Raw genomic sequence first — 24,593 nt, 5'->3', positions numbered from 1 at the left:
ACACAGCCGTCTGTCATTCTCCCCTGTGTAAGAATTGAGATCATACGGTTCTACTATGTAGGACCGTTGATCTCTGTTCTTACACCACAAGCCACATCCAATCACAGTTAGAAGCACGCCCCTAGGGACACACTTAACCCCTCCTTCTCAAAGTTAACCCCTTCCCTGCCAGTGTCATTTTTACAGGTACAGTGCATATGTATAGCACTGATTACTGTAATAATGCCACTGGTACCCCCAAAAGTGTCAAAAATGTCAGTCAAGGGTCTGATCTGTCCGCCGCAATGTCGCAGTCCCGAAAAAAAATCGCAGATCGCCACCATTACTCGTTAAAAAAAAAAAAACAACAAAAAAAAAAACAACAAAAATGACAATCTTTCCCTTAGTTAGTAAACGCAATAACTTTTGCACAAACCAATCAAAATACGCTTTTTGCTATTTTTTTTTTTTTTTTTTTACCAAACATATGTAGCATAAAACAAATTGGCCTAAAATGTTAAGTTTTGATTTTTACATTTTTTTTTTTTTTTGGGAATTTCATATAACAAATGTGAAAAATATTATTTTTGCAAAATTGACGCTCTTTTTTTGCTTATAGCGCATGATCAAAAAATTGCACAGTTGATCAAATACCACCAAAAGAAAGCTCTGTTTGTGGGAAAAAAAGGACGTCAAATTCGTTTAGGTACAGCATCGCACGACTGCGCAATTGTCTGTTAAATTCACGCAGTGCCGAATCGCAAAATAGGCCCTGGTCAGGAAGGGGGTAAAATCTTCCAGGGCTTAAGTGGTTAAAGTGGAACACCCTCCTTTAGTAGTTTTTCCGTAAATTGGGCTCACCTGGCAATCTAATTATCACAGGTGTCCGAGATTGTTTTCAGTGATCAAAAGAGCCCTGAGACACAATGCCATCCATGAGTTAAACTGAAAAACAAAATATATAATCTTTGTGACACTTAAATAGAATTTGCATAATAATTTGGAACAGGGTGTATTATTGTATCTTAAATCGAAAACTATATTTTAGATAGATTTATACTCCAAAAACATTTTATTAAAATTTGATTAAAAAAAATCTGATTTACATAAACTTTTCTTTTTTTTTTTTTTCCACCCTGAACCACTGATACTCGCCTTTCCAAGGTTCCTTTGTAAGAAATACTGACTTACTGATATGCAACATCCCTGCCCTATCTATGTATCATTGTGAACTGTAGGGAAAAAAAAAAGTAATAGAGGTGGAGAGCTTCATTAAATGCTTTTAATATTATACAGCTAGTCATCTAGAATATTTTACAGCTTAATTGTCCACCTTGTTTCTTTGTGATCAGTTAAAGAGGAACTGAAATCGGAAAGCTATGCCCAAAAAAGGCAGATAGAGGACTTTTGCAAATATTCCCTATTGCATAGCAAATATTTCCTTTTTCAGTTCAGGCCCATTTAAGATAAGTTGAAAGATAAATTTTCATTGCATGCCTTAAATGACTGCACTTTCCAGATTAATAACTTTGACTTATTTACTTTCCATGAGCAAAAAATAACCAAATAAAATGTCTGTTTTCCTTTCAGCTACTCCTAAACGAGCTGCAACCAGCGATGATGGCAGCAAGACAAAAATCATTAAAGACAAGAGGAAAGCAGGTTTTGGTGAAAGCACAACAATTAAGGCTAGTTTCAGTGATGGTGTAGCAAGTGACCCCAAGAAGAGGATCAACATTCCCAACTCACGTACACCTGCAAAAGTCAATGAAATTAGTAAGTTACAGACAAGTTTCCCTGAAAACTGCTAGTATGTTTTAAGTGGTAGTTAAGTCTAGCAAAAAAAACTTCCCGTTGCAAGTTAATGTTATAGTGTTAGTATGCATTGCATACTAGCACATTATGAAATGCTTGCCAATAAAGCCAAGCCATCTAGCGTCACGCGGTCACCACTGACAGGGCTTCCATCTCGACTCTGTCTTCCTTCTGGGTTCATGGGCTTCAGCCCTTTGAATTTCCAAGCCACAACTATGTCACTCCCATGCATGCGCATTGGGAGTCATGGCTGCTGCTCAGAGCTCTGGATTCAAATTCACGCAAATCTCTCCTAATTAGTGCACATTTCTTTATCGTACATCACGAGACACAGAGCCGGTAATAATGACAATCTGGGTTATACGCTACCTTTACGTGATTGGACACTGGCAACCAATAGACAGGAAGTTCCTCCCATATAACCCCTTCCATACAGGAAGAACCTCATTTTTTTGCCAGTGTCTTTCTTGAAGGTCGTGGTCATGGCTGTTAAAGCTCTTCAATCCTAAGAATGCTGTCCCATTTTAGGGGCGTTGTTATCGGATCCATTTGAATGGCTAAACGCTGAAAGGATGGTACCCAAGCCTCGGCTAAGAAAACCAGAGGTTTTGCCTGTAATGTGACCAATCTGGGCGCTGGACCCTGATAATTGGAAACCTGGTTATTTATTATCCCAAGGATTTTGCCAGCAGGGTGCTCTACAGGTCCAAGGGTGTGGACCCCATTAAAAAGGTGGACCAGGTCCTTGAAGGTTTGATTGACAAAGCCTGCCGTGATGGGTGAAGTTTGGGTCCTGTATAGGACCCTGCGGCAACACTGGTAAGTCTGTTCCTTTTTTCCCTCTCTTTTAAAAAAAAAAATAAAAAAAGATTACAGGGAACAAAATTGCACATTTTCTCTCCCGGACTGTAATACCGTGTTTTGGCCACTAGATGTAGCTGTTCGGCAGAAATGTATTGTGCCTGTGTACCCTCTGTCTGATATCTCTGGTCAGCCTTGCTCATATATCTCTATGGCCGTCATGACGTCACGGGCATACACTTGGATCGTCTCTCTCTCACTCTCCCCTGACCGGGACCTATGGGACACAGAGCAGGTTGCAGTTTTTGTTTGGACATGTGAATTTGGTGGCTTGGGCACGGCTACACGGTAGGAGAAGGGTAGTTGTTCCGTGATAGGTGTACAGTGTGGGATCATTTGCCTACATTTTATGCAACAGGTTGTAACCTTACTTCTGGGTCTTACTATGTAAAGAAATGTTTTCCAGAAAAAGAAGGGGGGGGGGGGTGCGTCAAGGAAAGGGACAAGTGTTCCTGCATCAGGAGTAAAGCGGAGTTGCGCCCTAATTTTGAACTTTACACCATAAATAATATTAAAACATTCTAAAAAACGAATTGGATAATTATTTTTTTTTTTTTTGTTTCACTTACCTTATTTTTAATGAAAATTAACTTGCCTTCCTGCCACTTCCTCCTTATGCGGCCGCGGCCCCTGATGTAATTTCCTGCTTTGCATTGACTCCTGGGAGATGAGTGTCATCAATCCCAGGAGTCAATGCGCCTGCACCGGTGTCCCTCGTCACTTCCGGTTCAGGCACAAGAACAGCTTCTGGGCATGCACAATGTCAAGGAATTCGGCTGTGGGTGAGGCACCCGAACCGGAAGTGACGAGACATGGCATTCTGGGACTCTGAAATCCACGAAGAGGGACACTGCGGCTTCAGCTGCCCACATCGCAGATTTTCCTGCCATCAAAAAAGGTTCTGGCCTTGAAGGGTCTGGTGCAGTTGATAAGAGGGAAAAAGTCTCCCTCTATACGGCTGTGCATGAGACTGCTAGGCAAGATGGTATCCTCATTCAAAGCAGTGCCTTATGCGCAATTCCATTCCAGAACAGTTATCTGTCCACTTGGAACAAAAAACTCAGAGCTCTGGGTTCCCCAGTGTTTCTTTCCCCAAGGGTAAGACCGAATCTGACCTGCTGGCTGTTCCCCAGCAACCTAAGCAAGGGGAAATAGTTTCTGCCCGTGACCAGAAAGGTAGTAGCCACAGACGCCAGCCTTGTGGGCTGGGGAGCAGTCCTGGAGGAAATCTCTATCCAGGGAAGGTGGTCTCAGGTAGAAAATGTTTTACCCATCAACATCTTGGAGGTCTGGGCAGCCCATTTGACGCTGGTTTCTTGGACGACCAGACTGCAGAGGTGTCCTGTCAGGATTCAGTCCGACAACTCGACTGGTGGCTTATATCAACTATCAGGGGGGAACCAGAAGTCAATCAGTGCAGAAGGTGGTGAACCATATCCTGTCTTGGGAAGAGAGACATGTTCCATGTCTGTCATCGGTTTTAATCCTGGGGTGGACAACTGGCAGGCAGATTTTCTAAGTAGCCAGCAGTTTCCAGGGGATTGGTCCCTACATCCCGAGGTCTTTCAACTGATATGCCAACGCTGGGGTACTCCCAACAACAAGCTCGATAGGTTTGTTTCCAGAACCAGGGAACCGATCGTGTTTGGAACGGATGCCTTAGTGATTCCTTGGTTTCTGTTCAATCTGATCTATGCATTCCCTCCGGTCCAGCTTTTGTCACGTCTGTTGAGCAGAATTCAGGTAGGGGGGAAGCCGGTGATCCTATTGGCTCCTGCTTGGCCCAGGAGACCTTGGTACATGGAAATGGTGAAATTAGCAGTGAGGGAGCCATGGTTGCTTCCATTTCGTCCAGACTCTCCCAAGGTCCCATATTCCACCCTACTTTACGGTCGCTGGCTTTTTTACGGTTAGACTATTGAGACCAGAATCTTAAGAGATCATGGAGTTTCTGGTCCAGCTCTGGCTATGTTGATAAATGCCAGAAAACCTGTCTCTAGGAGAATCTATTACAGTGGATACGGAAAGTATTCAGACCCCCTTAAATTTTTCACTCTTTGTTATATTGCAGCCATTTGCTAAAATCATTTAAGTTCATTCTTCTTCCTCATGAATGTACACATAGCACCCCATACTGACAGAAAAACACAGAATTGTTGCAGATTTATTAAAAAAGAAAAACTGAAATATCACATGGTCCTAAGTATTCAGACCCTTTTGCTCAGTATTTAGTAGAAGCCCCCTTTTGATCTAATACAGCCAGGAGTCTTTTTGGGAAAGATGCAACAAGTCTTTCACACCTGGATTTGGGGATCCTCTGCCATTCCTCCTTGCAGATCCTCTCCAGTTCTGTCAGGTTGGATGGTAAACGTTGGTGGACAGCCATTTTTAGGTCTCTCCAGAGATGCTCAATTGGGTTTAAGTCAGGGCTCTGGCTGGGCCATTCAAGAACAGTCACGGAGTTGTTGTGAAGCCACTCCTTCGTTATTTTAGCTGTGTGCTTAGGGTCATTGTCTTGTTAGATGGTAAACCTTCGGCCCAGTCTGAGGTCCAGAGCACTCTGGAGAAGGTTTTTGTCCAGGATATCCCTGTACTTGGCCGCATTCATCTTTCCCTCGATTGCAACCAGTCGTCCTGTCCCTGCAGCTGAAAAACACCCCCACAGCATGATGCTGCCACCACCATGCTTCACTGTTGGGACTTTATTGGACAGGTGATGAGCAGTGCCTGGTTTTCTCCACACATACCGCTTAGAATTATGGCCAAAAAGTTCTATTTTGGTCTCATCAGACCAGAGAATCTTATTTCTCACCATCTTGGAGTCCTTCATGTGTTTTTTTTAGCAAACTCCATGCGGGCTTTCATGTGTCTTACACTGAGGAGAGGCTTCCGTCGGGCCACTCTGCCATAAAGCCCCGACTGGTGGAGGGCTGCAGTGATGGTTGACTTTCTACAACTTTCTCCCATCTCCTGACTGCATCTCTGGAGCTCAGCCACAGTGATCTTTGGGTTCTTCTTTACCTCTCTCACCAAGGCTCTTCTCCCCCGATAGCTCAGTTTGGCCGGACGGCCAGCTCTAGGAAGGGTTCTGGTCGTCCCAAACGTCTTCCATTTGAGGATTATGGAGGCCACTGTGCCCTTAGGAACCTTAAGTGCAGCAGAAATCGTTTTGTAACCTTGGCCAGATCTGTGCCTTGCCACAATTCTGTCTCTGAGCTCTTCAGGCAGTTCCTTTGACCTCATGATTCTCATTTGCTCTGACATGCATTGTGATCTGGAAGGTCTTATATAGACAGGTGTGTGGCTTTCCTAATCAAGTCCAATCAGTATAATCAAACACAGCTGGACTCAAATAAAGGTGTAGAACCATCTCAAGGATGATCAGAAGAAATGGAAAGCACCTGAGTTAAATATATGAGTGTCACAGCAAAGGGTCTGAATACTTAGGACCATGTGATATTTCAGTTGTTCTTTTTTAATAAATCTGCAACAATGTCAACAATTCTGTGTTTTTCTGTCAGTATGGGGTGCTATGTGTACATTCATGAGGAAGAAGAATGAACTTAAATGATTTTAGCAAATGGCTGCAATATAACAAAGAGTGAAAAATTTAAGGGGGTCTGAATACTTTCCGTACCCACTGTATATGGCCTGGAGATCCTACATTTCTTGGTGTGAATCCAAGAGATGGCATCCACATAAGTATGTCATTGGAAAAATTCTTTCTTTTCTTCAGATAGGAGTGGATTTGAAGTTGGCATTAGGAACCATTAGGGGAGATAGCCGCCTTGTCTATTTTCTTTCAGAGACCATTAGCAACATACTCCTAAGTGCGGGCTTTTTTGCAGGGTGTGATTCACACAGTTCTGCCAGTTAAGCCACCCCTATGTCCTTGGGACTTAAATCTTGTGCTCTCTGTGCTACAGAGGCAACCCTTTGAGCCTATCAGGCATATTCCTTTGGTTCTTTTGATAAGGACATTTTTCTTTTTGGTTGCCATAACCTCGGCCAGAAGGGTGTCAGAATTGGCAGGTCTTTCCTGCAAAGAGCCATTTTTGATCCTTCATCGGGACAGGGTGGTTTTGCGCCCTAATCTGGCCTTTTTGCCTAAGGTTTCCGTTTTTCATTTAAACCAAGATATTGTTCTACTTTCCCTTTTTCCGAGTCCTCAGACTACGGAGGAGAAATTGTTGCATTCTCTTGATGCAGTCAAAGTCTATTTAAATATGTCGGCACTAATTCGTAGTACTAATGCTTTCTTTATCCTGCCAGAAGGCCCTCAGAAAGGCCAAGCAGCAAGTAGTTCCACTATTTCCAAGTGTATTCGTCAAGTCATTACCCTCTAAGCAAGCCATATGCCTGCGCAAAGTTCCACCCTTTAGGTTAAAAGCTCACTCTACCAGGAGGGTAAGTGCTTCATGGGCAGTGCATCATCAGGTGTCTATGGCTCAGATTTGCAAAGCTGCTACCTTGTCTTCAGTTCATACATTAACAAAATGTTACCAAGTTGATGTAAAAGCCAGAGAAGGGGCTCAATTTGGAAGTAGCGTACTTCAGGTAGCAGTATAAGCTCTTTCTTGCCCAGGGCCAATTTTGGGGTTACTGTGTCCCCTCCCCTCATGGGTATTGCTTTAGGACATCCTAGATAGTCATTATTACCGGCTCTGTGTCCCGTGTTGTACGATAAAGAAAATAGGATTTTTTCTTCAACTTGCCTGTAAAATCCTTTTCTTGGAGTACATCATGGAGCACAGAGGTCCCTCCCCTCTTTTCTGGGATCTTCATTGCTTGCTTCAGAAACTGAGGTTCTTCCTGTATGGGAGGGGTTATTTGGAAGGAATTTCCTGTCTATTTGTGCCCGTGTCCAATCGCCTAAAGGTAGCGTATAACCCAGATAGTCATTATTACCGACTCTGTGTCCCATGATGTACTCCAAGAAAAGGATTTTACAGGTAAGTTGAAGGAAAAATCCTATTTTTACCTACAGATAAGCCTTATTATAAACTTACCTGTAGGTAAAAGTAACAAAGTTTTTACTACCACTTTAAATTTCAACCCATTGCTCACATATTCGGCCCAATGGATTGTGGGTATTATGCTTTATAGTACAAGCAATTGATAGTGTAATTGTCATGTCATAAACACTTGTTTAACCCTTCTGCTGCTTTGCATTTGCTCCACTTTTAAACTAAGGTGGCCAGACCATTTTTGCAGTACTTTTTCTATTCTAGGAGAGCACATGAGAGGCTCTACCTACCTAAAACAGGAAATGCAGGGCTCATGTCCAAGTAAAAAAGCTCCTGATGGCCTTGGTTATCTGTGTGTCCCTGGCCAGGGGTAACTTCACCATGGTATTGTTTTTGTTTTTTTTTTCAGTACTGTACTAGCAGGCAGACCCTTACCTGGTCCAAGGTCTTTTCCAGGACATTGCCCTGTTTGCGTTATAAGAAGACAGGGTATATTCTCTTTTCTTTTGAAATAAAACGTAACCTTTTCATGAGGTACAATTTTTGGTTATGCATTTTATGATCCTGAATTTCCCCCTCTGTCCTAATTGGAAAGGCATTAACCTCCTCAGTTTTAGTGGCTCTCCATTCAGGTAGAGAGCAGGTAGGTTATATCAGTTCAAAGAAGCAGGGTCTATTTTATTTCTTTGGGCAATAGTCTACTTCTAGGCTGAACTAGAAATATTTGATGGATAAGTTCACCTTTCGTAACATGTTACATGTTGCACCCATGTTCAGGGTGTAACATGTTACAGATGCAGCAGCCCCCTGATCCGTTGTGACAGCAAGCTTGGGGATCTTCTCACCCCACTTGCTGTCGCAATTTAAAAAAATAAAATAAAATGCGGCCATGTGGGGGCTCCACCCACCCATCCGCATCATTCATTCACAGAGTTATGTGAAAACTAAGAGTACCATCAGCCTTTGTGGCTGCTGGCTTGTTCTCAATGAACTACCAGGGCGCTGTTGAGCACTTTAGGTAGTTCATTGAGTACTCTTGTCAGTGTGGAACTGCCTGCTCATATGAGGTACAAGCAGACAGCTTACACAGACAGTATGCATGCCACCAACGATCTGCTGATGACGTGTGCCATGCTTTGCAGGCTCAAAGTAAACAAAAACATAAATGCACATTTTTTTTTTTTTTTACCTGCAAAATGTAATGTGTTTATTTATTTTTACAAAGGTGAGCTTATCCTTTAATGTGGATCCTGCAACATTTTTACAGACAGGCTCCTGGGCTCAACTTTATTCTAGAGAGCTGCATAGACGCATGCAGGTGTCAGAATTCTGATTGCAGACGGATTACACCCTCCAGGCTGACATGTTGCTAACATGTTGGCATCTTTTACTTTTGGTGGTGTTAGCTTTTATTTACCTCCTAGGTCTTCCATTCCATATGTAGTATGTACAGTATGTTGACTCAAATTTGCCACTATTCAAACTAAAAGCTTTTGGTTAGGTTGGCTCTAGAGATGAAAACTCTACCTATTATAAGTTTACAGAATCTACTCTACACCTCTGTTGACATTCTTAACCTTCGCTTTCTATCACTTGGAGCTTCCTGAGTTTCTCCATTGTATAGATGTAGAATGGATGGGTAGCCAAAGACTATAGCTTATCTATAGATCTTGGATTTACTGGCACTATTTACTCCAGTAATATGGACTTCCTGTTAGCAGTGATTCACTTCCAGTCCCAACAGACCAGCTCTAGTGTCCCTGCTGGCTTGAATGCAGCTTCCTCCACTTTCACCTTCCAGGGAGCATGGATTTTGCCACAATAGACCCAGTGGCCAGGTAGTTTGTGAGAGTGCGCCTCAGAAAAGAGTCCCACCATGTTTTACATAATGCTTTTCATCCACTGCATGCCGCAGAAACCAGTGTAAGCACTATTTATGATTACTGTTTTTATGTGGATACCATTTGCTCTCTGTGGACTTTGTTATTAACCCTTCATTGACTAAAAGTTTGGATTTTATGAGATTGGCACATTAATTCAATACCACCACAGTGTTTTATTGCTTGGACATGTAGTTAAAGAGGAAGTAAAATTCTCTAACTTTTACCTATAGGTGAGTCTATGATGAGGCTTGCCTATAGGTACTGTAAATATCTCCTAAACGTGCACCATTTAGGAGATATGTTGTTTACATGCAGCCAGTGACATCACTGGCACATGCGCTCTAAAGGAACGGCCGCCCCTGCTGTTCCTTCAGAGCCCTGTGCCATGAACGTTGAAGAGACGTCATCGTGGCTCCAGCCATTCAGACGGCCGGAGAACTCTTACCTGGAAGGAAGACCGGTGAACATGTCAGCCGTTTTAGCAGTGAGCGGGCGCCGCTGGAAAGGCTTTGTTCTAAGGCAAGTATTTCATAATGAGCTAGTTCATTATGCCTTTTTGTCTTTCAGGTTTTTATTTATTTTTTTTATTTAGGAGGTTTAAAACCTCTTTAAGCATTGTGTGGCATTGGAATTGGTCCACAATTGGCACTCATAGCAAAGTAATTCATAAAGACTTCAGCACCATCATCTGGGTTGTTTATTAGGACATCAAATATACTGTCAGGTTCCTTGCGCAGTGTTTTGCGTGTTAAACTAGACACTATAGTTATACCTGTATGTGATTATTCTGTCTGTTTTGTTTAATAGGCCTCATTTCATGGATATCTCTTATATTTTTTTCTAAAGTTGCCCAAAGCATCCATAGCTTGCCAACCCTTAAAAATGGCAGTATGGTGGCTTACCTTTTAAGGGTTTATTCCTACTTCTTTTTTTTTTTTTTCTACACAATTTTCTGCTTGTAAATATATTTCACGTAGAAATTTCTAGAACTTCCTGTGTGGTTGGTTCACATCTGTGTACTAGAAATTTGGTGTGTTCTTAAAGGGATACTGTACAGTCCATCCACACCTAAGGTTATGCCCAAACATGCTGCTTTTCCCACATCCCCTAAATGATAAATATTACATTCTTATTTGCCTAATTCTCTAATCCTGTTTGTTTTAGGAGATGATGTTTCTAATCACAGTGGTAAAGAGAGTGTTAATGAAGAAGGGAGCAGCGAAGAAGAATTAGAACCTACTTTTGCTTCTAACCGCCGTAAGCCTTTATCATCAAAAGGTTTGTGTTGGTTTGGTATATTTATTGGAGGGGTATATTTACTGATGACCTCACCCACAGAAGGGGCTGTTTACCTCCACTTTCCACATATTATAGCTCTTTCTTCTCAGTTACCTAGCAAAATAAAACTGAACACAAATTGGTGTTTATAGAAGGAGCAGACATTTTTCAGTGCCCTGTGCAGATAGTACAATCATAATATTGTAATACTCTGTTTTGGAGAGACCGTTCTGATCATCAAATGCAAATAGAGAAACAAAATTTTAACACTAATGCAGAAACCACATCTGAGGCTGGCCATAGATGGCCAACAGTGTTGACGGGAATCCCTCCCGCGGAGCCATTGTGTTCTCCTGGCTATAACAGCCGCTAGCAATAGTCTCATGTAAAATCTGACATGTTGGTCGATCAACTTGGGTACATTCAGCCTGCCCATACGTGGTTCGAATCTCGGCCAGTTCCTGCTGAACCAGCCGAGATTCGAACAGTATATTGCCGGCCTAAGGAGTAGTAATCTGCAATATATTACATTTTAATTCTTGGGTTTAGATGTTTTCACACACCACAAAATGTCTGCTCTCAACAATCCTGTCAAAGTGCTTTGCAGTCCAGTAAAGTCCCTCTCAGTGGATATAGGCCTTAACCACTCTGCAACCGCTCACAGTAATACTACTGCGGCAGAGTGGTTCGTTATCGTCCAGTCACGTAGTATTAACGTGACTGGACTCCTCCCCTTCTGGGCGGCGCTTGCGCGCCGCCGGAGGCTCGCTCCCGCTGTTTTCATTCACAGCGGGAGTCGGGCCAGGGGAGGAGCAGCGGCGATCGCCGCTGCTCTTACCCGATCGTCGGGGATCGAGTCTGGAGATCCGCCCGCTGTGTGTAAACACAGCGGGCGGATCTCCATAGTGACAGGGAGTGACAGATCGGACTGTTCAGCATAGCTGGACATCCGATCTGTCCATGAATCACATAGTCACCTCCCCCCCTACACGTCAGTAAGCACCAGGCATACATTAACCCCTCCCTCTCCAATAAAATTAACCCCTTCCCTGCCAGTGTCATTTTTACAGTAACAGTGCATATATATAGCACTGATTACTGCAGTAATGTCACTGGTACCCCCAAAAGTGTCAAAAATGTCAGTCAGGGGTCCGGTCTGTCCGCCGCAATGTCGCAGTCCCGCAAAAAAAATCGCAGATCGCCGCCATTACGCGTTAAAAAAAAAACACCAAAAATGACAGAAATCTTTCCCTTTGTTAGTAAACGCAATAACTTTTGCGCAAACCAATCAAAATACGCTTATTGCGATTTTTTTTTACCAAACATATGTAGCATAAAACAAATTGGCCAAAAACTTTTAAAAAAATTGGTTTTTACATCTTTTTTGGGGGGAATTTCATATAAAAAAATGTGAAAAATATTGTTATTTTTTCAAAATAAACGCTCTTTTTTTGTTTATAGCGCAAAAAGTAAAAATCGCACAGGTGATCAAATACCGCCAAAAGAAAGCTCTGTTTGTGGGAAAAAAAGGACGTAAATTTCGTTTGGGTACGGCGTCGCACGACCGCGCAATTGTCAGTTGAAGTCGCACAGCGCCGAATCGCAAAAAGTGGCCTGGACGGAAGACAGCAAAATCCTCCGGTTGTAAAGTGGTTAAAAGTCAACCGGACTGAGGCCTAAAGTGTATGAATCTCAAACTGAAAGTAATCTCAGATAGGGCACTGTAGGGGATTTCTCACAATGATTATTTGACTTGCAGTGTCCCCTTTAAGGAGATTTGTTAAGAAACAAAAGAAACAATATACCTTTGTGCCTAGGCTTTGATGAAAGTCACATGTTCCTAACTTGTGCACATATTTGTGTTGGGACACTATAATTATTCACCCTTGACAAGATGTGAGTAAAAAAAATCCCCACTCAGGACACATTCAGCAATTTTAAAGCAAAAAATTGAAAGAGGCATTATCCTTTCTCTACTGCATTCAGGGCCACGCAGCTGCTCCTGCACGGCTGTCCTATTTTGGCACATTTCTGTGTCCGTGCAGCTGCTGAATCCGCCTTTATAGGCTGCCTGCAGCCCTGCACGCAGCTAAGGGTGGATGCAGACGCAAAAAACAGAAGAAGCCTGTACACAGGATAGGTGCCAGTGCCCGAATGAATGAAGCCTAAAGCAGCATGTCTGCATTTTTCCGCTCACCCGAAGTTTTTGTCTGTGCAGAACAGGCTGGTGTAAATGAGCCCTAAGCCAAATTATTTAATAATGTGAATTTAGCTGCAAAACACAGCACTGCAATTTTGTGTCCATATTCTTCACATTCTTTATCCTTTTAATCCCTTGCTCAGATTACTTACCCCAGCAAGGCGATCAGCAAAGACAGCCCAATCTAAGACTAAGAAAAGGTAAGATTTGCTCTCTGTATTTAAAGGAAACCTGTATTTAAAGGAAACCTGTGTGTGTGTATTTGTATCACGGATGTGCGTTGAGGTCAGTGGCTGGTAAGGCACTGGCTAGTATCAGAGCCAGATACACGCAGGTTACATATTTACAAGTTTACGTATTCCATTCTCATTATGTAGGTGATTGCAGTTCTACCAGTTATACTCATTTAGGAAAAATATTTACAACGCTGTCTCTTTTAAGATGTTTTTCAGATACCCTTTCTCTATCGTTCATTGACGGACGCAGTCTCTGATCTTAATATCAGTAGGGTTATACTGCCCCCTACAGGAGTTCTGGCTACACCTATGGGCAGTCCCAGGGGCTATACCCTCTCTCCCTGCTATAGGATGTCCGTTTTTTAATCTGCCTAGTCAGGACCTAGTTCCTTGCTGAAATCTCTGGTCCTGGAAAAAGTTTTTTTTTTTCTAGATAGCTATGCCGGATCTGGGCGACAGGCTGGATATATAGATCCAGTGGTCACCCCAGCCGGCCAGCAAGCGAGCGCAGACCCCAGCTCCATGCTAGGTCGTCTGCGACATATTCTCACCAGATGGGGACTGGCCCTGCGAGTTAAACCTTTCGCCGGTCGCATACGAGTTGCAATGTTCCTATTGGCTGACAGCCCCCCCACTTCTGCGGAGAGGGGTTCTGTCAGGAGATGGCGCCCGCCTGTTCCTGGTATAGTGAGTAAATGTTTCCCCCCCTCTTCCCCTAGCGGATTTTGGGGTGGACGCGGGCCCCTCCCTAGGACGGTAGGACCCTCACAACCCCCGGTTCCCCTCTGTCCTGACACGCACCCCCCACCTACCTGCCCCTCCCTCACTAATGGGGCTATGGGACGTTTGTACCTACTCCCGGGGGCTGGGAATGTGCTTCAGGCCGAAGGTAGGGGCAGGGGGGTGCGCTGCCGGCGACAAACAATTGTGCGGGGGGGGGTTTACGTGTCACTCCCAGGGCCCCCCTTCCTGTCAATCCCATCCAGGAGGCTGGGGGGGTCCCCACCAGGGTCCTCAGTAGCTCCGCAGGCCGCCATTTTCTTGTAGCCCAGGTGCTCTGCCAGATTCGGCGGCCATATTTGTACACCGGCTGCCATTTTGCGGTGGATTTCTAATGAGAATCACTGGCGGCCATGTTTTTTCTGGTGGTGGAGCCACTCCTAATACCCTAGTGCTGATACTCAGATCTTTCTTTCTGGATCGAGATTGCTGCAGACACGTGCTGTGCAGATGTTCTGGGCTTCCTGGTATATCTCTGGTGAAGGGTGGTGAGTCGGAGGGTCTCTCTCTTTGCTGGGGGTCTTCAGTGCGCTCTGCCTGACCTCTTGGGGGCGCTGTAGCGCGGTGGGACGTTCTTGGAAAAAAAAATGTAAAAAAAAATTTCTTAACTCTTGCTGACGGGTTCCCCTGGTGCAACATGGACCCTGCAGAACATGTGTCCCCCACCTCACCCCCTCAAGGAGGCTGCAGGGCCCTCCGGATCCCAGCTGTAAATAGATGCACTTTCAGCAGTCCTGGAATCCTTTGTGTCCTGGGTGGAGGTGGCCTTTAAAGGGCAAGGTTCCAAAAAACGCCCTCCGCCTACCCCTGCCTCATCTGATGTGTCAGATTCTGAGTCCGATTCAGCCACCGCAGACGTGGGTCTCCTTGCCGGGTCTACTACCTCACGCCCTGTCTCCTTTTGACAGTGAGGATGACATGTCTACCTCAAGGCGCTGGTGAACACACTGGTTGTATCGGTGCGTGAGACCCTAAAAATGGAGGACGCAGCTGCGAATGAGGCGCAGGTTACGTTTGGCACTCACAAGCCATCCAGAGTGGCAAAGGTTTTTCGCTTTCCTGCGTATTTTGACAACATGCTCAAAAAAGAATGGGATTGCCAGGCGCTACACTTATGAGGAGTCCCTTTATAAAGAAGTGGACTGTGCCACCTACGGTGGACCCTCCGGTCTCCAGACTGAATAAAGCTACCATGATCCCAGTGGGGGATACCCCGTCTTTAAGGATCTGGTGGATAGAAAGGCGAAGTCTGTGGCCCACAATATGTACTCCCTGGTGGGGTCTGCACTAAGACCAGTGTTTAAAGTTGCCCTTGTCTCGCAAACATTCACTGAATGGGCTAAGTTACTACTCAGTGACCTGGAGGGGAAACATCTTCCTCCTGCCTTTTTAGAAGCTGTTGGACCAGCTGGTGCAGGGACGGTAATTTTGTTTGCGATGCTGTGGTGGATGCTGCTCCCATTTTGGGCCGACTGTCGGTTTCGGCAGTGGTCCTCCAGCGTATACTTTGGCTAAAGTGCTGGTCTGCGGATCAGACCTCAAAGAAGGCCTTGGCTGATCTGTCCTTTCAAGGAGAAGCCCTTTGGGGCTACCCTGGATGACATTATCAAAGGTCTCACAGGGGGTAAGAGTACCTTTTCCCCCACAGACTAACAAGGGTAAGGACCCTCGTCGTAGATGGGGTCCCAACTTTTCAGCACATTTGTTTTTTTGTTTTTTTTTTTTTTTTTTGTCCCTCAGGGTCAGTGGATAAGGCAAATTCCTTCAAGGCCCCCTAGGGTGGTTCCATGTGACCCTGGTCTGGCAAACAAAAATAGAGTTTCTCTTACGTCCTCCGACAGTCGCCGCCTCTTCATATTCGTCACATATGGGGTATTAGACTTTGCTCCGAAGGAGTAGCTAGGCAACAGAATATGTTAACAATAAAGCTTTAACATATCCCACCCTCAAGGGGTGGTCCCCTCAGTCAATACCCTCCTACTTCCTGCAACCATATCCCAGTTTTTAATGTCTAGCTTGTCAGGAGTGGCTGGCTCTCTCTGTGCTGGGACTTTTTGTCCCAGACTCTTTCTTCTTTTTAATATTTTGTTTGAGTTTTTTCTCTACCTTTACTTAGCTGTTATTTTTGTCAGCATTAGTTAGTTCTTCGGACGAAGAGGATCATGCGGACTGGGTCTCGGGCTGATCCCCCTGATCGCAGGTCGTGGGTCAGTGGCTTCCCAGTCTGCCATCGAGCGTTCAGCCAGGTAACGCTCCTGGCACGGTGAACGACCCATCCCTGTTCGGTGCAGGGATGATTGGTGAGGTGGCTACCTCACCGGACGCTGTGCGGTTTCTTAACCGCCATTGTGTGCGTCTTGAATTGCGACTCTCCCTGCCTCATGTGCAGCGGCTTGTTCGCCTGTGCGGGTTCCCCACGCCATGTGAGGTAAGTGTATCTATGTGGGGACCTGTCTGTCTGGGGGGGGTCTCAGTCTGGGACTGTGTAACCTGCCTTTAATCACACTGCTTGTCTCCCTATCTCTCGGCTGCATGCTGTGGGCTGCAAGGGGGGGGGGGAGCTGTATGACACTGAGTATGTCAGGCTGGGCAGTGTGAGGAGCTGTGTGCTGTGGGGCATGTTTTTAATGGCATGTTGGGGCATATACAGCGATCGCTGCGGCGATCTAACATGTATCCATATAATGGGTTAATATTGTGTGTGATTTTATGCACTGTGGAGCGGCGATTTCGGCGCCAAACGACGCCATTTTACCGGCGCCCGCTCCGGCCGCATGGTTTACATGCACGGCGGCCATTTTCTTGTAGCCTCCATAGGCTTACATAGAGCGCCCTGGCAGCATCACTTCCTCTCTCCTGGAAGCACCGATCGAGGCAGCAGCAGCAGCGGAGTCTCCTCAGGTTTTATCCTTCTATTCCTGTGTTCCATTGCCTGTATTCAGTCTGTATATTCCCTGTGGGGGTCTCATTGTGCCTGAGTGTGGTGCGGTGGGCTGCGCTTGCCGCGCTTGCTGTAAGGGGGCAGTTAACCCTTGGTTGTCTGGCATACAGGGGCAATGGATTCTCAGGAGGGCAAGTTTCCCACAGTATTGGTGGAAAGCCAGGGGACCGCTGTTTCCCCCCCAGGGGGGGATTTAGCCACTATTGTGGCTGGCCTTGCTGCACAGGTGCAAATGCTGGTGGCTGCTCAATCTACTAAACGGCCCAGAGTTGCTCTGTCCTCTGATTCTGAGGGTGAAGGTGATGGGGCTGTTCTGGCGGGGACCTCCCTATCGGGGTCCCGCTCCTCTCTTGATCTAGTGGGGTCTGAGGTAGAGGCTGAAGTTGAGGGGGTTGATAATTCTCCCCCTGGCTCGCCTGAAGAGCTTGCAATCATGGATGAGTTGATTGCTTCCATTAAGCAGACGCTACGTTTGCAGGACGAGGTGTGTCCCCCAGCTGCCTTGGCGGCTTATGGGACGCAGAGAAAACGCAGGACGCCGCAGGTTTTTCCCTGCAATGCTGATTTTCAGCGCGCTGTTAAGGACCAATGGCGCGATTTGCGCAAGCCTTTTGCGGTGCCAAGTAAATTTAAGCTGCGTTATCCTTTCTCGCCTGCCACTGATGAACGGTGGTGTGTGCCTCCGCCGGTGGATCATGCTATTGCGGTTTTGAACAAAGCCACTGCGATCCCTGCAGAGGGATCCCCTGTTTTCCGTGATGCCACGGATAGGAGACTGGAGTCTCTTGCCCGTCATACTTATTCTGTTACGGGTTCTATGCTTAAGGCTCTGTTTGCTTCTCTCATGGCGGCCCAGGCGATCGCAAGTTGGACGCAGATGCTTAGGCGCGTCCTAGTGGCCGATTCGGCCTCGGCGGCGACCCTGGATATGGTGGATCAGATCCACCAGGGTGTCATGTATCTGTGTGATGCGGACCTGGACCTGATTCCGTTGGCCGCGCGTGTGCACAGCGTGGCGGTGTTGTCTCGCCGCCTGGTTTGGTTGAAATGTTGGTCGGTGGACCAATCTTCACGTAAAACCTTAGCCAATCTGCCTTATGATGGGTCTCGCCTTTTTGGGGAGTCCCTGGATGTGTTGATTAAGGGGATTACCGGGGGTAAGAGCACTCTCTTGCCCCATTTCCCCAAGGCTAAGGGGGCTTCTGGGAAGAAGCATGCTCAGTTTCGGCCCCCTCAGGGGTCCTTTCGTGCCTTTCGGCCGCACTACAAGGGCAAACCGTTCAAGGGCCAAGGCTCTCAGAAGAAGCCCTGGTCTGGGAAACAGAAGTCCGGTCAATCCGGACCTGCGGCCCATAACAGTTCGGCCTGAAGGGGCGCCCTCACCCAGTTTTGGGGTGGGGGGACGCTTGCTTGGTTTTCTTCAGCCCTGGTTGGCCCGTGTGAGGGACAGATGGGTTCTGGAAATCGTTCGATCTGGTTACAAGATCGAGTTTCTCTCTCGGCCGGAGAGCAGATTTTTTCCCTCAAATCTTCAACTGTCTCCAGAGCGCCTGTGGGATCTGCACCTGGCGGTGCGGGACCTGAGGGCTCAGGGAGTGGTGGTTCCGGTGCCTCATCGGGACAGATTTCGGGGGTTTTATTCCAATCTGTTCACCGTGCCCAGAAAGGAGGGCAAGGTTCGTCCGATTCTGGACTTGAAAGCTCTGAACCGCTCTGTGCGAGTTCGCAAGTTCCGCATGGAATCCCTGCGCTCGGTGGTGGCTGCCCTGGTTCCGGGGGAATTCATGGCCTCCATCGATTTGAAGGATGCGTACCTTCACATCCCCATATTCGAGGGTCATCAGAAGTACCTTCGATTTGCCATTGCGGAGGATCACTACCAGTTTGTGGCGTTGCCCTTTGGGCTCGCCTCGGCTCCGCGGGTCTTCACCAAGGTGCTTGCACCGGTTCTGGCATTATTGAGAGCCCAGGGCATTTCTGTCCTGGGGTATCTGGACGACATTCTGGTTCGGTCTGCGACCAGACAGGGTCTGGAGAAGGACCTGTCTGTCACAATGCAAACTCTGCAGGAGTTCGGTTGGACGATAAATGTTCCAAAGTCGACACTGAGTCCGTCGGTTCGTCTCCCCTATCTGGGAATGATACTGGACTCGGTGCAGGCGAAGGTCTTCCTGCCGGAAGACAAACTCAGGACTCTTCAGGAGGAAGTCAGGTCCCTCAGGGACGTTCCACACTCGTCTCTGCGGACGGGTATGAGATGTCTGGGATTGATGGTCTCGGCCTTCGAGGCGATTCCTTTCGCGCAGTTTCACACGCGGGGTCTCCAAGCGGAGATCCTGTCCAGGTGGGACGGGCGACCTCAATCTCTGGATCTTCAGATCTCGTTGAGTCATCGCACCAGGGAAAACCTTCTGTGGTGGCTCCAGTCCCCGTTGGTGTCCGGGGGCAAGTCTTTTCGTCCGATCTCGTGGACGATAATCACCACGGATGCCAGCCTGTCGGGCTGGGGTGGTGTTCTGGGCGTTCTGTCCGCCCAGGGGACCTGGTCGGAGGGGGAGTCTTCCCTTCCGATCAACATTCTGGAATTGCGTGCGATAAGGCTCTGTCTTCATCGCTGGACGGACCGGCTGCAGGGCTGCCCGGTTCGGGTGCAGACGGACAATGCCACGGCGGTGGCCTACATCAACCACCAAGGGGGCACCAGGAGTGCCCGAGCGGCTCGAGAAGTGGCCGACATTCTGTCTTGGGCCGAGACTCATGTCCCGGCGATAACGGCGGTTCACATTCCGGGAGTGGAGAACTGGCAGGCGGACTATCTGAGTCGCCAGACCCTGGATCAGGGGGAATGGTCTCTCCACCCGGCTGTCTTCCAGATGTTGTGCGCGAAGTGGGGTCTTCCAGATGTGGACCTGTTCGCGTCTCGCCTCAACTACAAGGTGAAGAGGTTCGTGGCAAGGACGCGCGACCCTCGGGCAGACGCGTCGGACGCGTTAGTGGCCCCGTGGCATCAGTACAGGCTGATGTACGCGTTTCCACCGATTCAGTTGCTGTCCAGGTTCCTTCGCAGGTTGCACTCGGAACGCAGCACGGTGATTCTTGTGGCACCGGACTGGCCTCGCCGGTCCTGGTACGCAGACCTCGTGAATCTGGCGGTCGACGCTCCTTGGCGTCTGCCTCTTCGAGACGATCTACTGTCTCAAGGACCGATTTACCATCCTGCTTTACAGTCGCTGGCTTTGACGGCCTGGCTGTTGAGACCGAGGTCCTGAAGGAGAAGGGTCTCTCTCCAGAGGTCGTTCATACTTTGATCAACGCGAGGAAGTCTTCCTCGGGGAAGGTTTATTACCGTACTTGGAAGGCCTATTTTGCCTGGTGTGAGTCCAGGGGGTTTTCACCCCGCACGTACTCGGTTTCCCGTGTGCTGTCTTTCCTTCAGACGGGTGTCGATCAGCGTTTGGCGCTGGCTACGATTAAGGGTCAGGTGTCGGCGCTGGCCGTTCTATTTCAACGTCCCGTGGCTTCCAACTCCTTGGTTGGCACTTTTATTCAGGGTGTGCGGCATCTGGTTCCTCCTAGGAGGGATCCTTTGGCCCCTTGGGACTTGAATCTAGTTCTGTCTGTGTTACAACGTGCTCCTTTTGAACAGATCAGGGAGATCTCGTTGTCTATGTTGTCCAAAAAGGTCGCCTTTTTGGTGGCGATCACTTCGGCTCGCAGAGTGTCGGAACTGGCGGCTTTGTCCTGCAAGTCTCCGTACCTGGTTGTTCATTTGGATAAGGTGGTCTTGCGACCTAATCCTTCTTTTCTGCCGAAACGAGTTTCGGAATTCCATCTTAACGAGGATATTGTTTTGCCTTCGTTGTGCACGAAGCCTAAACATCCAAAGGAGGTGAGATTGCACTCTCTGGATGTTGTTCGGGCGATAAGGGTTTACCTTAAATCGACTGAGTCTTTTCGTAAGACTGACTCCTTGTTTGTTCTTCCAGAGGGTCCTCGGAAGGGCATGGCGGCTTCCGCCTCTACCATTGCCAAATGGATCAGGCAGACCATTGAACAGGCCTATGCCTTGCAGGGGAAGGTTCCCCCTGTGCCTGTGAAGGCGCACTCTACTAGATCACTGAGTACGTCTTGGGCCTGCCGTCATGGGGCTTCTGTAGCCCAGGTGTGTAAGGCGGCGACTTGGTCGACCGTACACACTTTCACAAAATTCTACAAAGTAGATGTTCAGGCATCGGCGGATGCTTCCTTTGGCCGCAAGGTTCTTAGTGCGGCTGTTCCATAGGGTCCCTTATTGGGGACTCCTGGCTGTTGGGATAGCTTTTTTGTATCCCCTGGTTTTTTTGTCTTTTCCTGGGTTGTTGCTCCTGTTGAGCACTTATTTTTGCTGTTGCCCAGCTGGTTTCCTTCCTTTGGTAAGGTTCCTTTCTTTGATGTGGAGACTGCGTTGCCTTTCGGCGCGGATGCGTTTCCCACCCCTCATGTTTGCACTGCTTTGGGACGTCCCCATATGTGACGAATATGAAGAGGCGGCGACTGTCGGAGGACGTAAGAGAAAACGGAATTTTTGTAAAATCTTACCTGTAAAATTCCTTTCTCTGAGTCCTCCGACAGTCGCCGCCCCCGCCCCTCTTTTGGGGTTTGAATGTATACTCTACTGCTATTCCACTAAAACTGAGATATGGTTGCAGGAAGTAGGAGGGTATTGACTGAGGGGACCACCCCTTGAGGGTGGGATATGTTAAAGCTTTATTGTTAACATATTCTGTTGCCTAGCTACTCCTTCGGAGCAAAGTCTAATACCCCATATGTGACGAATATGAAGAGGCGGCGACTGTCGGAGGACTCGGAGAAAGGAATTTTACAGGTAAGATTTTACAAAAATTCCGTTTTCTCCAGACCTGAGGACAAGGCCCTTTCAGCCTGAAGGTGCGCCCTCACCCATATCTGGGGTGAGGGGACGTCTTTGCCGGTTCCCGGACCTGTGGCTGTCACAGATACAAGACAAACGGGTTCATGAGGTCATACGGTCTGGGTACAAGATCAAGTTTGATCTGTTCCACCGGTGAGGTTCTTCCCTTCCAATGTGAGACTGTCCCCGAATCGCCTACAGGCTCTCTTTTGGGGCGGTACAGGACCTTGTACAACAGGGAGTAATAGTTTCAGTCACGTGTGTGGAACATTTTCAGGGCTTTTATTCAAACCTGTTTATGATCCCCAGGAAGGAAGGCAAGGTGCGTCCAATCCTGGACCTGAAGGCACTGAATTGCTTTGTGCGAGTTCAAAAATTCAAGATGGAATCCATTTGCACGGTGGTGGCTTCCCTACATCAGGGGGATTTCCTAGCCTCCATAGACATCAGAGATGCCTACCTTTACATCCCTATATGTGCAGGACATCAACGGTTTCTGCGTTTTGCCACGGAAGAGGAGCATTATCAGTTTGTGGCCTTACCCTTTGGTCTCGCCTCTGCTCCTCGGGTCTTCACAAAGGTGTGGGCTCCAGTCCTGGTGCTGTTATGACAGCGGGGGATATCGGTCCTGGGTTACCTGGGCAATCTGCTTCTCCTTGCGGAGTCTCCCACGGTGCTATTGACGAATTTGGAGATCACCATTTGTTCATTTTTATCAATTTACTAAATGCAAACTGAGCAAACAGGAGAAATATCTATATCCAATCAATATTTTGTGTGACTACCTTTTTGACTTGAAACCACCATCAATTCTTACAATTGCATACCACAGGAGTTTTTTTTGTAAAATTTAAATCAGGAGTATGAGTAAACAATTATAATAGGCAGTTGCTAATGATCATCAGTTTTATATGTAGATTTAAACCATCATTAGCTGAAACAGACGTGTAGGAGGTTTAAAACTGGGCATTAAACAGCCTCTTTGCTACTAAGGTGAGGTTTTGGAAGACAGTTTGATGTCACAGGTCCTACACCATGGCAAGACTAAGCACAGCAATAAGACACAATATAGTTAAATTGCATCAGCGAGGTCTCTCCCAGGCAAAAACAAAACAAATATGAGACCATTACTGCAGGGAGCCCAGACTCCACTTCAGCCTTGCTGCCCACTTCAGATGTGGGAAAGTAAATCTGAAGCAAAAACGAAGGCAGCACACTGGCCTATTGCATTACCATAAGACCTTTAATTAGTAAAACCAAGTTCCAATGTACCCACAAAAGTACAGGGTAAAGTGCATGTATTCCTATCCAGTCTTGTCCCAACACGGTTTGTGTCCATCCACAGGGGAGTAGCTTACACAATTTAGGGGCTGTGCCCTCTTCATCAGAGCTGATTAAAGGTCTTATGCTAATGCACTAGGTTGGTGGACCTTTTTTTTGCTTTTGTTTCAAGATGTGCTTTTCAAGCTTTTTTGAAGAAGCAGAAAGAAACGGCCAATGTTGTGGACCATAGACGGAGGTCAGCTAAGGAAACTTAAAATGGTTGTAAACCCTTACATATACCAAGTGAAGTGACTTGCCTCAGATGATACCCAGAGATTAAACCAATCCTCCTGCATAAGTTGTACCTGATTATCTGCAGTCTTCTCTTCTCAACATCTGTTCAAAGTCTAGAATTTTGTAAAGCTTGTCTGAAAACAGGGTTGAGTTGCACTCTGCAGTGCTCTGTGAGGCAAACTCCTAGACCTGATTGGAGGGAAGGGACACACCCCCTTCACACAGGAACAGAGCTGAGGCTGTCAATCAGGTGGCGCTCCCTTCCGTGTCACCTTTTTTTTTTTCTTTGTGTCAGGAAAGCTAGTCAGAAGTGATTCATGCAGCTAACAGAGGAGCGAAGCAGCAGACAGAAATAACACTTAGTTGTATTTCTGCAAATGGAGTTGGAAATTTGGTCAGGATCAATGCTGAGAAATAAAGGCAGATGCTTATCCATCATGCCATACCATCAGGGAGGCTTGTGATTGGCCCATTTATTTTATTTTTTTCTGCAGCAGGACAATGACCCCAAACATAAAACCATGGTCATTAAGATCTATCTGCAGTGTAAAGAACAACAAGATCTCTGGTTAGTTCTCCAAGATGTTTGGAGCAACCTACCTGCTGAGTTACTCCAAAAACTGTGTGCAACCGTACCTAGAAGAATTGATGCTGTTTTGAAGGCAAAGGGTGATGAAATATTGATATTGGATTTCTCTTCTGTTTGGTTTACTTTTCATTTTTTAATTGCTACAAATAAACTAACACTTTTTCTATTTCTTAAAGCATTCTTAATTTGCAGCATTTTTTTCACACCTGCCTAAAACTTTTTTGCACAGTACTCTATATGTCAACAGTTTGATTATCTTATTTGCTTGGAGTTCCAATGTAAAGCCAAAAGAAGATGTTACTCCTAGTTCTGGAGGATTTTTCAAAATCTGTTAACGGGATAAGAAATGTGACCACTTTTCAGTATTTTTCAACAGTCTAGTCCTAAATTGAAAAAAATTATATTTCAGCCAACCATGATCAGCAAGTGTGATCTTATCTTATTTTTGTCACCTATAGATGTTAAAAGCCATCCAATGGATATCAAGGCCAGCAGAAACAATTTTGGTAAATTTCTGTGAATTTTTTATTTTTTTTAAATATTTGTACAATAAAAAACTTTTTTTCTGCAATTTACAAATTGGGGTGTGCAGCCTCTC

The sequence above is a fragment of the Pelophylax lessonae genome (genome assembly GCF_965119305.1).
Source record: "Pelophylax lessonae genome assembly, chromosome: 8".
Classification (NCBI taxonomy): Eukaryota; Metazoa; Chordata; class Amphibia; order Anura; family Ranidae; genus Pelophylax; species Pelophylax lessonae.
This window is presented reverse-complemented; position numbering follows the sequence as displayed.